Source organism: Opisthocomus hoazin, chromosome 7, assembly GCF_030867145.1.
Source record: "Opisthocomus hoazin isolate bOpiHoa1 chromosome 7, bOpiHoa1.hap1, whole genome shotgun sequence".
Taxonomy (NCBI): domain Eukaryota; kingdom Metazoa; phylum Chordata; class Aves; order Opisthocomiformes; family Opisthocomidae; genus Opisthocomus; species Opisthocomus hoazin.
In genome coordinates this window covers 52,175,561-52,189,251 of record NC_134420.1, presented here as the reverse complement: position 1 = coordinate 52,189,251, position 13,691 = coordinate 52,175,561, and the positions used below count along the sequence as shown (strand labels likewise).

The window sequence follows — 13,691 nt, the reverse complement described above, 5'->3', positions numbered from 1 at the left end:
GCATGTGGTGAACTCCTAAATTATCTTCTTGTAGTCAGTTCTAGTCCATTCCCAAATGACTGGTTAACACTGCTTCTTTGCCTTCTTATCACATCAAGGTGCTGGCATTATTTATAAAATCCTTTCTAGTGATTTCAGCTTTCTTAAGATATCGAACATTTCTTTCTGCAATCACCACCTTGAAAACCAAGGAAAAAGATTTCTTTCTCCAGACAGATTTTCCCTGATTTAAATATCTAGTGATTTCTCTCAGGAAACTGTTAGTACCAAAAGATTAAGATAGGAACTATATTTTCTTTATTGACCTGAGAGGTAGTTAAGGGAATGGGTAACTTCAAGTCACAACTCTCCACCTTTGCTTTAGTGTATGATAGGTCTTTTCTCAGTAGTGTTAAACTCTTATTAGCATTTGTATTTCCATCATGCACAGTGCCCTCGTCTTTGTCACAAACACTGGGTACAAATTTTTGTAAACAGGAATCTACCTCTAAACCTTCTGCAGCTTGTTTTCAGTTGCAAAGCCAGTTTTGTCAATCACATTACACCTAATATAACTGTTTCACTTTCTCTCATAACCACAGTCAGTTTGCTTGCTGTTTGACATTGCAAGTTTTATGTTTAGCCAAGGAGGTGCCCAACAGGTAGTACTGTAAGAATTCCATCCCCTGTTATGAAACACGTAGAAAACGAGCATTACATGCTGAATATTATGAAGTACTGTCAGCCAGAATATACTGAAAGGCTCTTACAACTGTATCTAGGAAATTAAGACAATGATATTTGTCCGTAGGTAACTCATATGCAGTAAAAACTTCAAACAGATTTTTCTAGTACAACCTGCCACACATATTAGCTGTATTCATTTATTTTAAAAATGCCCACAAAAATTACATTCCAAGTGTTGAATGTGAACTGCAAAAATCACAAGAGCAAGAGTATATATTTACTTGTTCTAAAGGACAGTTTTAATTATGATATAGAAAGACTGAAAACCAGAAAGTTTTTAAACTAAATAGCACCACGGCTCAATGTGGAAATTTTCTTAATCACATGAAAATGAAGAGATAGAAAGTCACTGAGCTGAGACAGATGTTGCAATGTATGCAAGTATGCTTTCTGAAACCGTTGTCTGAAGATCAATAGGGGTGTTGTTCAAATGTTGCCTCTTGCCTTAAGAACTACTGATATCTCATAGAAAATATTAAGGAAGGGTGAACAGGAGGTGTAGGAATGTCCTGGGTTTGGCCAGAACAGGGTTAATTTTCACCGGAATCCAGGAAGGGGCACAGCTGGGGGGTGGGGGCTGACCCCACCTGGCCAAACAGAGCCCGGTATTCCATACCATGTGACGTCACGCTGGGTTCCGGTGGGGGGGGGCGGCGCGGCGGGAAGGCACTCGCGGCTTGGGGGGGTGCAGCGCCAGTCCTGTTTCAGGAGAGCGGCTGTCTGGGTTTTATGGTTTGTTGTTGTGTTTTCTCCTTATTTGTATCATTGTTGTTCCTGTTTTCCCTCTGTTTGCTGTTCTGTTAAACTGCCCTTATCCCGACCCACCAGTTTCTGCCTCTTTCTTTTCATTCTCCTCCGCACGCTGGCGGGGGGAGGGGCGGCCGCGTGGCACTTTTGTTGCCGGCGGCAGCCGAAACCAAAACATTTAATTTGGCGCCCAACGTGGGGCTCGAACCCACGACCCTGGGATTAAGAGTCCCATGCTCTACCGACTGAGCTAGCCGGGCGTTAAAACAGCTTTCTTAGATTTTGTTAAATTTTGTTATACGCATTTTTCTGTGTTAAATAGTCGCCGGTAAAAATGTTTCTGTCTTTGATCAGATGGCTGTGGTTTCTGAATCCTGATTTGCAGTATGTATTCAATGCCGTGCTGTTCATCATCGCTGGGAAAAAGATCAGGATGATAATTTTGCTCTACCTTACAATATCGACTTATGATATGATAACATCACTGTGCATGAAATTAGTCTTGTATTTGCATGCGGCACTGCGGTCATTTCCATACCTCTGATCCTATGTCTTAGAATTTGTTAATAATCAAACCCAGCCTGTGGGGAAAACCGAAGGGGATACCTTCTCCCACTCTTTCGCCCCCCCTCTCTCCCTCAGGCTGGTCCTAAAGGCTTTTGAGAATTTCGAGTACCAGTGGGATGCTCAGGCCAGCGGGTTTCTATTGTTATGCTTCCTGAATGGGTTGCAGGTTTTGTTTAGGGTTAAACAAGTCGTTAAGAACATCGTGCAGAGACCTGCCCCGGGGCTGGATAGCTATGAGTGGCTGGGTGTGTGGGACAGCGAGGGCAGATGTCTAGAGCAGTGGGCACCTACGGTGTGTTTTAAACTCACCCCTGAACAAATACAGAATCCGGACAATCTGGTAAAATATCTGTAAAAAGTGTGCTGCCACCCTGGGAACTCCAGAGAGACACAGGTCACCACAATGTGCTGGGGTCTGGCCCACGCCTACCGAGCCATGTTCAACACTGTTCAGTGCCTTAAAGGGGAAAGGGGGGGAAGCGAAGCGGCAGGCGCTGCAACTGGCGCTGCCCCCCCAGCCGGCCCTGCAGCCCCTCCAGCCCAGCAGGCAGTCACAGCCCCCCCAACTGGCACCACGGCTGCTGCAGCCACAGCTGCAGGGTCTGCCTCGGTTTCCCCGGCAGGCACAGCAGCTGCTCCAGCCCCAGCTCCAGCTGCAGGCAGCGTGGCTAAGCCCAATGACCAACCTGTGCCGGTAGCAGTCGCCCCCGTAAAACTAAAGAAAGATGCAAAGAGAGCAGATCGCTCCAGGAGGGATGACGATGAGCCAGGGTCATAGCGGGAGACAGAGACAGAGATCATCACCCGGTCCCTGTCCCTGGGCGAGCTGCGAGACATGCGGAAAGATTTCAGCCGCCACCCTGGCGAGCACATTGTCACCTGGCTGCTGTGGTGCTGGGATAACGGGGCCAGCAGCTTGGAATTAGAGGGCAAGGAAGCCAAGCAGCTGGGATCCCTGGCCAGGGGCGGGGGCATTGACAAGGCCATTGTGAAAAAAGAACAAGTCCTCAGCCTCTGGAGGAGATTTCTCTCAGGGGTGAGGGAGAGATACCCCTTCAGTGACGATATTGTATGTCATCCTGGCAAGTGGACCAATATGGAAAAGGGTATTCAGTACTTGAGGGAATTAGCTGTGCGGGAGCTGGTTTACTGTGACACAGACGATGACCAGTTACCCACAGACCCAGATGAAGTCCAGTGCACAGCATCTATGTGGAGGAAGTTTGTGCAGAGCGCACCCTCCTCATATGCCAACTCACTGGCAGTTGTAAACTGGAAAGGTAAGGAGGCATCAACAGTGGATGAGGTGGCTGTCAGACTCCGGCAATATGAGGAAAGTCTCTCTTCCTCCCATGTCTCAGCTGTGGAGAAACTGGCCCGGGAGGTGCGGCAAATCAAAGAGAACATGTCCTACTCCCCACCTGTACTGGCCAGTGTCTCAGCTATTAGGGGCAAGCGTTTCTCTGCTCAGGAGAGGGAATACAGAGGCTATACACCATGGGGCACCCTGTGGTTCTACCTGCGTGACCACGGAGAGGACATGAGGAAGTGCGATGGAAAACCCACCTCAAGTCTAGAGGCACGAGTACATGAGTTGCGAGGTAAAACAATCACCAAAGGGGATTCTGTTAGGAAAAATGATGCTCCAGTTTCCAGAAGCCAGCTCTCCAGACCAGGTAGACAGTTTGACCTTGATTCCGATCCTCTGCAAGGGACCTCCAAGTCATTCTTACAACAGGTGAGCAGCAAATTCTCTGTCCAGGATTAGAGGGGCCCTGCCTCCAGCCAGGTGGAGGAAAGGGACAACCGTGTCTATTGGACGGTGTGGATTCGGTGGCCTTGCACGTCAGATCCACAAGAGTATCAAGCTCTAGTGGACACTGGTGCACAGTGTACTTTAATGCCATCAGAGTTCAAAGGGTCAGAGTCCATTTGCATTTCGGGAGTGACAGGGGTGTTCCAAGAGCTGAGTGTACTGGAGGCTGAAGTGAGCCTCACTGGGCAGGAGTGGCAGAAGCAGCCCATTGTAACTGGCCCCGAGGCTCCGTGCATCCTTGGGATAGACTATCTTAGGAGACGCTATTTCAAGGACCCAAAGGGGTATCGGTGGGCTTTTGGCATAGCTGCTGTGGAGAAGGAAGAAATTAAAGAGCTGTCCATTTTGCCTGGTCTCTCGGAGGATCCTTCCGTTGTGGGGTTGCTGAGGATTGAATAACAACAGGTGCCAATTGCGACCACAACAGTGCACCGGCGACAGTATCGTACCAACCGAGACTCCCTTCTCCCCATTCATCAGCTGATCCGCCAGCTGGAGAGTCAAGGAGTCATCAGCAAAACTCACTCACCCTTTAATAGTCCCATATGGCCAGTGAGAAAATCTACTGGAGAGTGGAGACTGACAATAGACTACCGTGGCCTGAATGAAGTCACACCACCGCTGAGTGCTGCCGTGCCAGACATGCTAGAACTTCAATATCAGCTGGAGTCAAAGGCAGCCAAGTGGTATGCGACAATTGACATTGCTAATGCATTCTTCTCCATCCCTTTGGCAGCGGAGTGCAGGCCACAGTTTGCTTTCACCTGGAGGGGCATCCAGTACACCTGGAATCGACTGCCCCAGGGGTGGAAACACAGTCCCACCATTTGCCATGGAGTAATACAGACTGCGCTGGAAAAAGGTGAAGCTGCAGAACATCTGCAGTACATCGACGACATCATTATATGGGGTGACACAGCGGAGGAGGTTTTTGAGAAAGGGGAGAAAATAGTTCAGATCCTTCTGAAAGCCGGTTTCACCATTAAGTGAAGTAAAGTCAAGGGACCTGCGCAAGAGATCCAGTTTTTGGGAATAAAATGGCAGGACGGGAGCCGTCAAATCCCAATGGATGTCATCAACAAAATAGCAGCTATGTCTCCATCAACCAGCAAAAAGGAAGCACAGGCCTTCCTGGGTGTTGTGGGTTTTTGGAGGATGCACATCCCAAATTACAGCCAAATTGTGAGTCCTCTGTACCATGTGACCCAGAAGAAGAATGATTTTGAATGGGGCCCTGAGCAACGACAGGCATTTGAACAGATTAAACGGGAGATAGTTCATGCCGTAGCCCTTGGTCCAGTCCGGTCAGGGCAAGATGTTAAAAACGTGCTCTACACCGCAGCCGGGGAGAATGGCCCAACCTGGAGTCTCTGGCAGAAAACACCAGGGGAGACTCGAGGTCGACCCCTGGGGTTCTGGAGCCGGGGATACAAAGGATCCGAGGCCCGCTATACTCCCACTGAAAAAGAGATTCTGGCAGCATATGAAGGCGTTTGAGCTGCTTCAGAAGTGATCAGCACTGAAGCACAGCTCCTCCTAGCTCCACGATTGCTGGTCCTGGGCTGGATGTTCAAAGAGAGGGTCCCCTCTACGCATCATGCCACCGATGCTGCGTGGAGTAAGTGGGTCGCTCTGATCACCTAGCGTGCCCGAATGGGAAACCCCAGTCGCCCAGGAATTCTGGAGATAACCATGGACTGGCCAGAAGGCAAAGATTTCAGAGCATCACCAGAGGAGGAGGTGACACGTGCTGAAGAGGCCCCACTGTATAACCAGCTGCCAGAAGATAAGAAACAGTATGCCCTGTTCACGGATGGGTCCTGTCGCATTGTGGAGAAGCAGCGGAGGTGGAAGGCTGCTGTATGGAGCCCTACACGACAAGTCGCAGAAACTGCCAAGGGAGAAAGTGAGTCCAGCCAGTTTGCAGAGGTGAAAGCCATCCAGCTGGCTTTAGACATTGGCAGTCGAGAGAAGTGGCCAGTGCTCTATCTTTACACCGACTCTTGGATGGTGGCCAATGCCTTGTGGGGGTGGCTGCAGCAATGGAAGAAGAACAACTGGCAGCGCAGAGGCAAACCTATCTGGGCTGCCCCATTGTGGCAAGACATTGCTGCCCGTCTGGAGCAGTTGGTTGTAAAAGTCCGTCACGTGGACGCCCATGTTCCTAAGAGTCGGGCCACTGAAGAACATCAAAACAACCACCAGGCAGATCAGGCTGCTAAGATTGAAGTGGCTCAGGTGGATCTGGACTGGCAACATAAGGGTGAACTGTTTATAGCTCGGTGGACCCATGACACCTCGGGCCACCAAGGAAGAGACGCGACATACCGATGGGCTCGTGACTGAGGGGTGGACTTGACCATGGACACCATCGCACAGGTTATCCATGAATGTGAAACATGCGCTGCAATCAAGCAAGCCAAGCGGGTAAAGCCTCAGTGGTATGGACGACCATGGCTAAAATATAAATATGGGGAGGCTTGGCAGATTGACTATATCACACTGCCACAGACCCGCCAAGGCAAGCGCTATGTGCTCACAATGGTGGAGGCCACCACCGGATGGCTGGAAACCTACCCTGTGCCCCATGCCACCGCCCGGAATACCATCCTGGGCCTGGAAAAACAAGTCCTGTGGCGACATGGCACTCCCGAAAGAATCGAGTCGGACAACGGGACTCACTTTCGCAACAGCCTCATAGACACCTGGGCCAAAGAACATGGTATTGAGTGGGTGTATCACATCCCCTACCATGCACCAGCCTCTGGAAAGATCGAGTGGTACAATGGGATGTTAAAAACCACTTTGAGGGCAATGGGGGGTGGGACTTTCAAAAATTGGGATACCCATTTAGCAAAGGCCACCTGGTTGGTTAACACCAGAGGGTCCACCAATCGGGCTGGTCCTGCCCAGTCAAAACCTCAGCGCCCCATAGAAGGAGATAAAGTTCCTGTAGTGCACCTGTGGAACATGTTAGGGAAGACGGTTTGGGTTAGTCCTGCCTCGGGCAAAGGCAAGTCCGTCCGCGGGATTGCTTTTGCTCAAGGACCTGGGTGTACCTGGTGGGTAATGCGGAAGGATGGGGAAGTCCGATGTGTACCTCATGGGGATTTAATTTTGGGCGAGAATAGTCCATAAATAAATTGTATAAAGTTAATTGTTAAATAACCCTGTCACTGTCTGTTATCACTGTTATAATTGTTATATTTTATACCAGTAGTAGCATAGTAAGAATTGTCCAGATTAAAGAAGGATGGACTTTTTTTGATGAAAACCTAGCAGAGCACAGCGATGATGGAACTGGACCTGGTTTTCAACAACTGGCACCCAGCAACTTCATCAAGATCAACATCTCCTGCAGACTGTGGGCACGGGCCGCACCAGATACATCAGCCGTGAGCTCCGGATGCAGCAAGTGAGACCGCCCACCACCACACATCTCCTCTCCTGCCACAGAAGACCATTATGACAGATGGAGACTGAAGTCATGGATTAAATGAACTCAACGGACACTTTAGAGTGATGATCCATAGACTAAGGGAATGATATCTGGAGACAGGAGAAGTGGTGGTGACAACTGGACAATGGGGGACCTGGGCATGACGTACATGGTATGGAATAAGGGGTGGATAATGTCCTGGGTTTGGCCAGAACAGGGTTAATTTTCACCGGAATCCAGGAAGGGGCACAGCTGGGGGGTGGGGGCTGACCCCACCTGGCCAAACAGAGCCCGGTATTCCATACCATGTGACGTCACGCTGGGTTCCGGTGGGGGGGGCGGCACGGCAGGAACGCACTCGCGGCTTGGGGGGGTGCAGCGCCGGTCCTGTTTCAGGAGAGCGGCTGTCTGGGTTGTACGGTTTGTTGTTGTGTTTTCTCCTTATTTGTATCATTGTTGTTCCTGTTTTCCCTCTGTTTGCTGTTCTGTTAAACTGCCCTTATCCCGACCCACCAGTTTCTGCCTCTTTCTTTTCATTCTCCTCCGCATGCCGGCGGAGGGAGGGGTGGCCGCATGGTGCTTTTGTTGCCGGCGGCAGCCGAAACCAAAACAAGGAAGAAAGATTCTAAACTCATTCTGCTTATGTATCCGGACACTTTTTTCTTTAGCTCTAAGATCTTTCTGTTTATTCTTACAAGAAGGTTTAGTTTCCCAATGTTTATTTTTTCGTAATAAAGAGTGATATTTTAAGAGTTTGCTCTGGCCTTCAGATTCGTTACACAACTAAAGTTTTATAGCCTTTTTCATTCCAGTCTGTAGTGGTATTATACTTGACTATTTCTGTTCACTGGAATGGTCAGAAGCACAGAATTGGATTGTGTTCCAAAGGATGGTCTTAAGGATGTTTTTGCAAAGCTTTTCCCGGGATTTTGTGGCCATCATCACGTCCTATATGTAATCTTGAGGAACAGGCTGGGTGTATAGAAATACCAGACACAAATAAATGTACATGATTATGTAGCCTACAATTGCAATATGATCCAGACACTCCAGAAGCTGAAATTTCCACATTCCTGTTGAACTAGTATGTCATCATCTTGTGCATTTAACCATACAGTACCAAAAAATATTTAGAATGTATTTATTTCACATATAGTTTTCTAAAGATTGTAGGGGAAATATAACAATAATAAACTCTGGTTTGTGCTTCTTTAACAAGTTTTCAGCTATGAGTTAGAGGCAAGGATAAACAATGGACTCTCAATACTTTGGCATTTCACCAGTGGAAGATGAAGTGTGAGTGGGTATAACTCAATGGCAGACTGTGATTCAGGGCTATTATTTCATACAGTTTCCTTACAAGGTAAGTAGGAGAGCCATCCCCTATGTTTAACCGAGGGATAGAAGTGATATTTTCCCTGATCTTGCTAAACAATTACCTACAACCCTCAAACTTCCCATGCATCCTGGAATCCTCAGACGTTCTATACATCTCTAAATAAATATCTGCCTTTGCTTCTGTTGTCACTATGAGGATTTTAACTTTAAGTGCTTGTGATTATAAACTTGTTTTGCCAGCTTGCCAAATTTTTTGAAGAATTAAGCAGCTAAGAAGTGTGGCCTATATAGATGGTTTCATAGAAAAATGAAGTACCATTTGAAGTAAAAGGAAATTTTCTGACCTGGTGACTTACAAAATCTTTGAGGTTAGGGTTGAGTAACTGAGATGCTACCAGTTCTCAGTGAATCCCATAAAACTTTTATGATTCAAAGTGTTGGGAAGCTAAATACAATTGTCTCTTTCATCTGTTGCTATAATAATTCCTTTCACCTCAAAGTGTTTCACAACATGGGGTTAATTCCCTCATCACAAAACAGGGATCTTCCAGTTTAAAAAAGCAACAGCTATTTAAAACAGAACAGGAATATCAGAGATACATAAAGACAGAACTTGAAACAATGTCTGTTTAACAGGACAGAAGGAATTAGTAGGATTTTTTTGCAACACATAAAGGATAGGAGTTTGTAAAATCATCATAGACATGAAAAAATAAGGTCATTCTCCATATTTTTCAATTATTTTCTGTAATCTGGAAAACAATGACAGATGTGACGTATCTGCTGTACCACGTATTGTTTTGTTGGATTTTGTAATGTGATGACAAAGTTTCTCTATGTCTGGATTATCTGTATTAGTCTTTTATATGGATTAAAGTACAAAGATGCAAAATGACCATTTAAGAGAACAAATAAAAATTTCTGAGCTCATTCCCTAAAGCTGTCATGTTAAGACAAAATAAATTCTAAGCCTACCATTAAACCCAAACTTTCAGGATGGTATTTAACTGCACTGTAGTAGGTCACCAAGTAGCAGGTAAGCTGCTCAATGGGATAGAAGAAAGGGACTGAATCAACTCCTCACCCTCACACAGAGAGGTGATAATTGCCACCACCAGTGAGGATTACCATTTGGTGTTTCCTTGTACACTTAATAACCAGCACACTGCCTTTAATGGCAGCTGTTGCAGCCATGTTTATCTCGAGTGAGGGAGGAAGAAAAACAAGTAAAGCCACCAGCAAGGGAGACTTTTGTTTGTTGCTGTTCTTTATGTATAATTTTAAAAAAATATTTTTTAAAATCTACTGATGTGTTTATTATAAATAATAGCTCCAAGACTATCATGAAACTTCTCATGAACTTCGATGAACCTACTTTTGGCAAGCCTTTGATCATGCCACCTTAGCTGCTTGAAATAAAGAGTAAACTAAAGAATATATCATTAAAAGCATAAGATCTCTGAGACCAAAATCACTATACCCTACTCCTAATAACTTGTGGTTGTTTTAGGGAATCATATAAAAAGATATTCAACTTGCTTAAGACCTCTCTCTATTCCTGTTCTCTATTCTTTAAATGTTCAGGTGTCTTTTAAATAAACTTTTGCTCCAAACTAGTTAGGGGTACAATATTTATTAGGGAGAGGATTACATCAGCACTGTGTAAGATTTAGTAAAGACTGATACAGATTTTCATCCTAATTGCTTTTTGGTGTTGTCGCTTTTTCATATATATTAATACACAACCCTTTCTAGACAAATATCTCTTATTAAGAATTCTGGAAATAACGTGCTGTGTAAAAATGGTCTGATGCTCTAGATATACCTAAGTGAAGAACTTAACTCCTGGCTAGAAAAGATTATCCGAATTTTTTTATGCCATTTCCCCATATTTTGTACCTACGGAAAGTTCTGCCATCATGTACTTCATTGCAGTTCCCATGGAAACTCTGTTTCATTTCTCTGTGTGTCTGTTATGGCTTTTGATTTGATGCAGTAACAGCTGGTGGTCATCCTGCAAGCTAAATTAAATAAAGAGTTCATTGATTTTACTGCCCTCATAGTCTCTTTCTGTCTCAAACATTGACATCCTCCTCATTGGTTAAGAAGCATATCATACTGAAGGACATCTGTATATCCCATATTTATTCACTTAAGTTAGATGAACAAGATACACAACAGTATATTAAATTACTGGTGACACCAAGTAGAAATAAACTGAGCATTGCAAGTGGCGTTATGTGAGGGACCAACTGGTACCTGAGCAAACAAAGTGCACTTTGCATATGCCCAAGCACAGCCAAAAGCAGTTTGGGTACAATGTGAACTTTAGCCAACCCTCAGATAAAAATTATTTTGGTTAAAATAATCTGATGAATTAGTGTTTCTGTTGCCATGGGTAAAACAGTCTTGATTCCAGGAACCCAATTTCATTTAATTTATTGCTAACTAACATAAATGTGTAGTTATGGTACTAAAAAAACAAAGACAACAAACAATTAACTAGAAAAACACGTTTTCTCCTTGTTCCCCAGGTTTTACTGCAGTCCAACACCTCTCATTTCCCCCTTCCTAGTCACAACTTCCCTTGCTTTCACAGCACATCACACACAGTCCTTCCCACACACTTTTGAGATGCAATGGGCGTTGCAAGAGGTCAAGGGCAGTGCACAGCTGTTTCTTTCGGCCACTCTTTGCTTCTTACTCTTTTTCTCCACTGCACCTATCTTCTTAATTATTTCCTGTGCTCCAATGTGTATTATTCATGCTGTCCCCTTCCGGGTGCCACTGCCCTGGCATGGGTCCCTTCATGGGCCCCAGTCCCTCTAGGGGTACCCCTGCCCCAGTTTCTCCACAGGCTACATTCCCTTTAGGGCTGTCCCTGTCCCACTGTGTGTTCCTCCACAAACCCAGTCCCTCAGGGCTATACCTGCTCCAAGTGTGGGTTGCCCACAGGTAGTATTACCTCCTCTGGCACAGAGCACCTCCTTCCAGGAACGCATTTCCAGCAAGTCTCCAGCAATGTCCCCTTCCACATGCCTTTTCTATTTCATTTCCCCAGACAGGTCTCTCCACATTTCTCCTCACATGTCACCTTTTTGTGTCCTCCTGTGTCTTCTCTCACATGTCTCCTTCTGTTTCCCCCTTTGTGTGGTCTCATGTTCATCCTAGCTCAGTGTCTACTACCCTTTCTTAAAGATCTCTGAGCCACAGCACCTCATGCTGCTCTAATGGGTTGATGATTTAGTGTCTGATGGAATAACCTGTGTCAAAGGGGTTTCCTTGATTTCTAAATTAATTTCTGGTAATACTGTTGTCCCGTTGCAGATGCTGTCTTAGAAATAAGAAACTCAACTGGTAAAGCAGCTGAAGACTTTGGGATTTGCAAACCAACAAAAGTCTGGGCATCTCTAATTCATAACCATGCCAGATTAAATTACCCTTATATAGTGAATGAGTCTTCATTTTTTAGATATATGGTCAATGTTGATTCCAAATACCTTCAATAATTTCCTGTGATGCCTCTAAGTCAAACTCTTACAGGACTTTCTGCTCACCCCCTGCCATCATGTTCTTCTCTCCTCATCTCAGAGGTAAATCCGTTGAGTAGGTAGAGCAGGCTGCAAAGATCATGGATCCTTACTTTGAACACTTACGAGTTAATTTATTTATGAGCCAGACATTGTGCCTGTGATTTCTGACATGTATCTATGCACATGGATTGGCATGAAGTGTAATGTGACAAGAAATGCCTGCAATATCCTAGTGAAGCTGAAAAATAAATGTGTAGCGCCATTTCAGCAAGTGGGGATTTTGCACATCTCCCACACTACAAGCAATGGAATATTTTATGTAAAATTGTATCAATTTTCACTCACTAATCCCCCACTGACTTTCTAGAAATCACCCAAATAATTGTTACAGTAACTTTTATTTCCGTCTTTCTTGTTCAAATTATGCTATATTGAATCCCACTGTTAAATATGTCATGCACAATTCAGTGCACCTCTCTCTCTCTCTCATTCTTCCCCAACCCCTTTCTTTCCTCCAGATGAACACCTAAGCAAGAAATCTGTGGTAATAAGGAGAACCAGGAAAGTTTGTTACATATATAATAACTTCTTTTCTCTACAGGCATCATGATCCTCCAGAGGAATGAGCTCATGACCTTTTTCTCTGCTTATTAAAGGAACATCTTTATTAGTGACTGTAATATCAGATAGTAAAGTGAGGATATAAATTCCTAACACAGCGAGATAATATCAAGTCTTATATCTACAGCAGAATAGACAAAGTTGAGGGTGACATTAGTTACACACACTGGAGTAGGTCTAAAGTTCTTTTACAGCAAAATAAACAGTTATACTCCCTCCCCACTTGCAGGTAGCTGAGCTCTCCAACCACATGAACTATTGCAGCTGGAAGTTACTGGTAGATTTCATCTGCATACCCACATTTTGTTAGGTCTGACTTCTTTGAAAATTCAGGTAAATATATTACTAAAATTAGGACTTCATTCTAAATAATTATTTAATGGTAGTTGAACAGATTTTTACAAAAGTAAGTTTACTGAGTTCGAGAAACAATCAGGAAAGATGCATTCCTCCCTCCAAATTTTACTTGGTTTCTAAAAGTCTATTAGGATTCCATGGAGGCCAAATACTATGAAAATAAAATTTTAAATACGTATACTTGATATGAAACAAAGCCTAATTTTCATTTGTGTCTCAGGGCGGTTTATTCTTTTAAGCTAACGTTTCTCTTTGAAATGATATTTTTCAAAACTATTTGATTTTGTTGAGAATAATAATAATATTTATTCTATTTTATTAGAGCAACTGGACACGTGCTAATTATATAGACCATCGCTACCCTGAAAATTAATTTTTCTATTAATATAATTTTCGTTGAAAAAGTTAAGTTAATTTTTAAATGATGGAATGATTCGTAGAATCATAAAATGCTTTGTGTTGGAAGGGACCTTTAGAGGTCATCTAGCTAAAGTCCACTGCAGTGAGCAGGGATATCTTCCACTAGACCAGGTTGCTCAGAGCGCTG

At 44.6% G+C, this 13,691-nt stretch overlaps 1 non-coding gene across 1 annotated transcript; it reads right to left on the bottom strand.

Annotated features, from left to right (window-relative positions):
* Positions 1-1,660: 1,660 nt before the first annotated feature.
* Positions 1,661-1,733, bottom strand: TRNAK-CUU (transfer RNA lysine (anticodon CUU)). Its single transcript has one exon. It is a non-coding gene; the product is annotated as a tRNA-Lys (tRNA).
* Between the last annotated feature and the right edge of the window lie 11,958 nt (positions 1,734-13,691).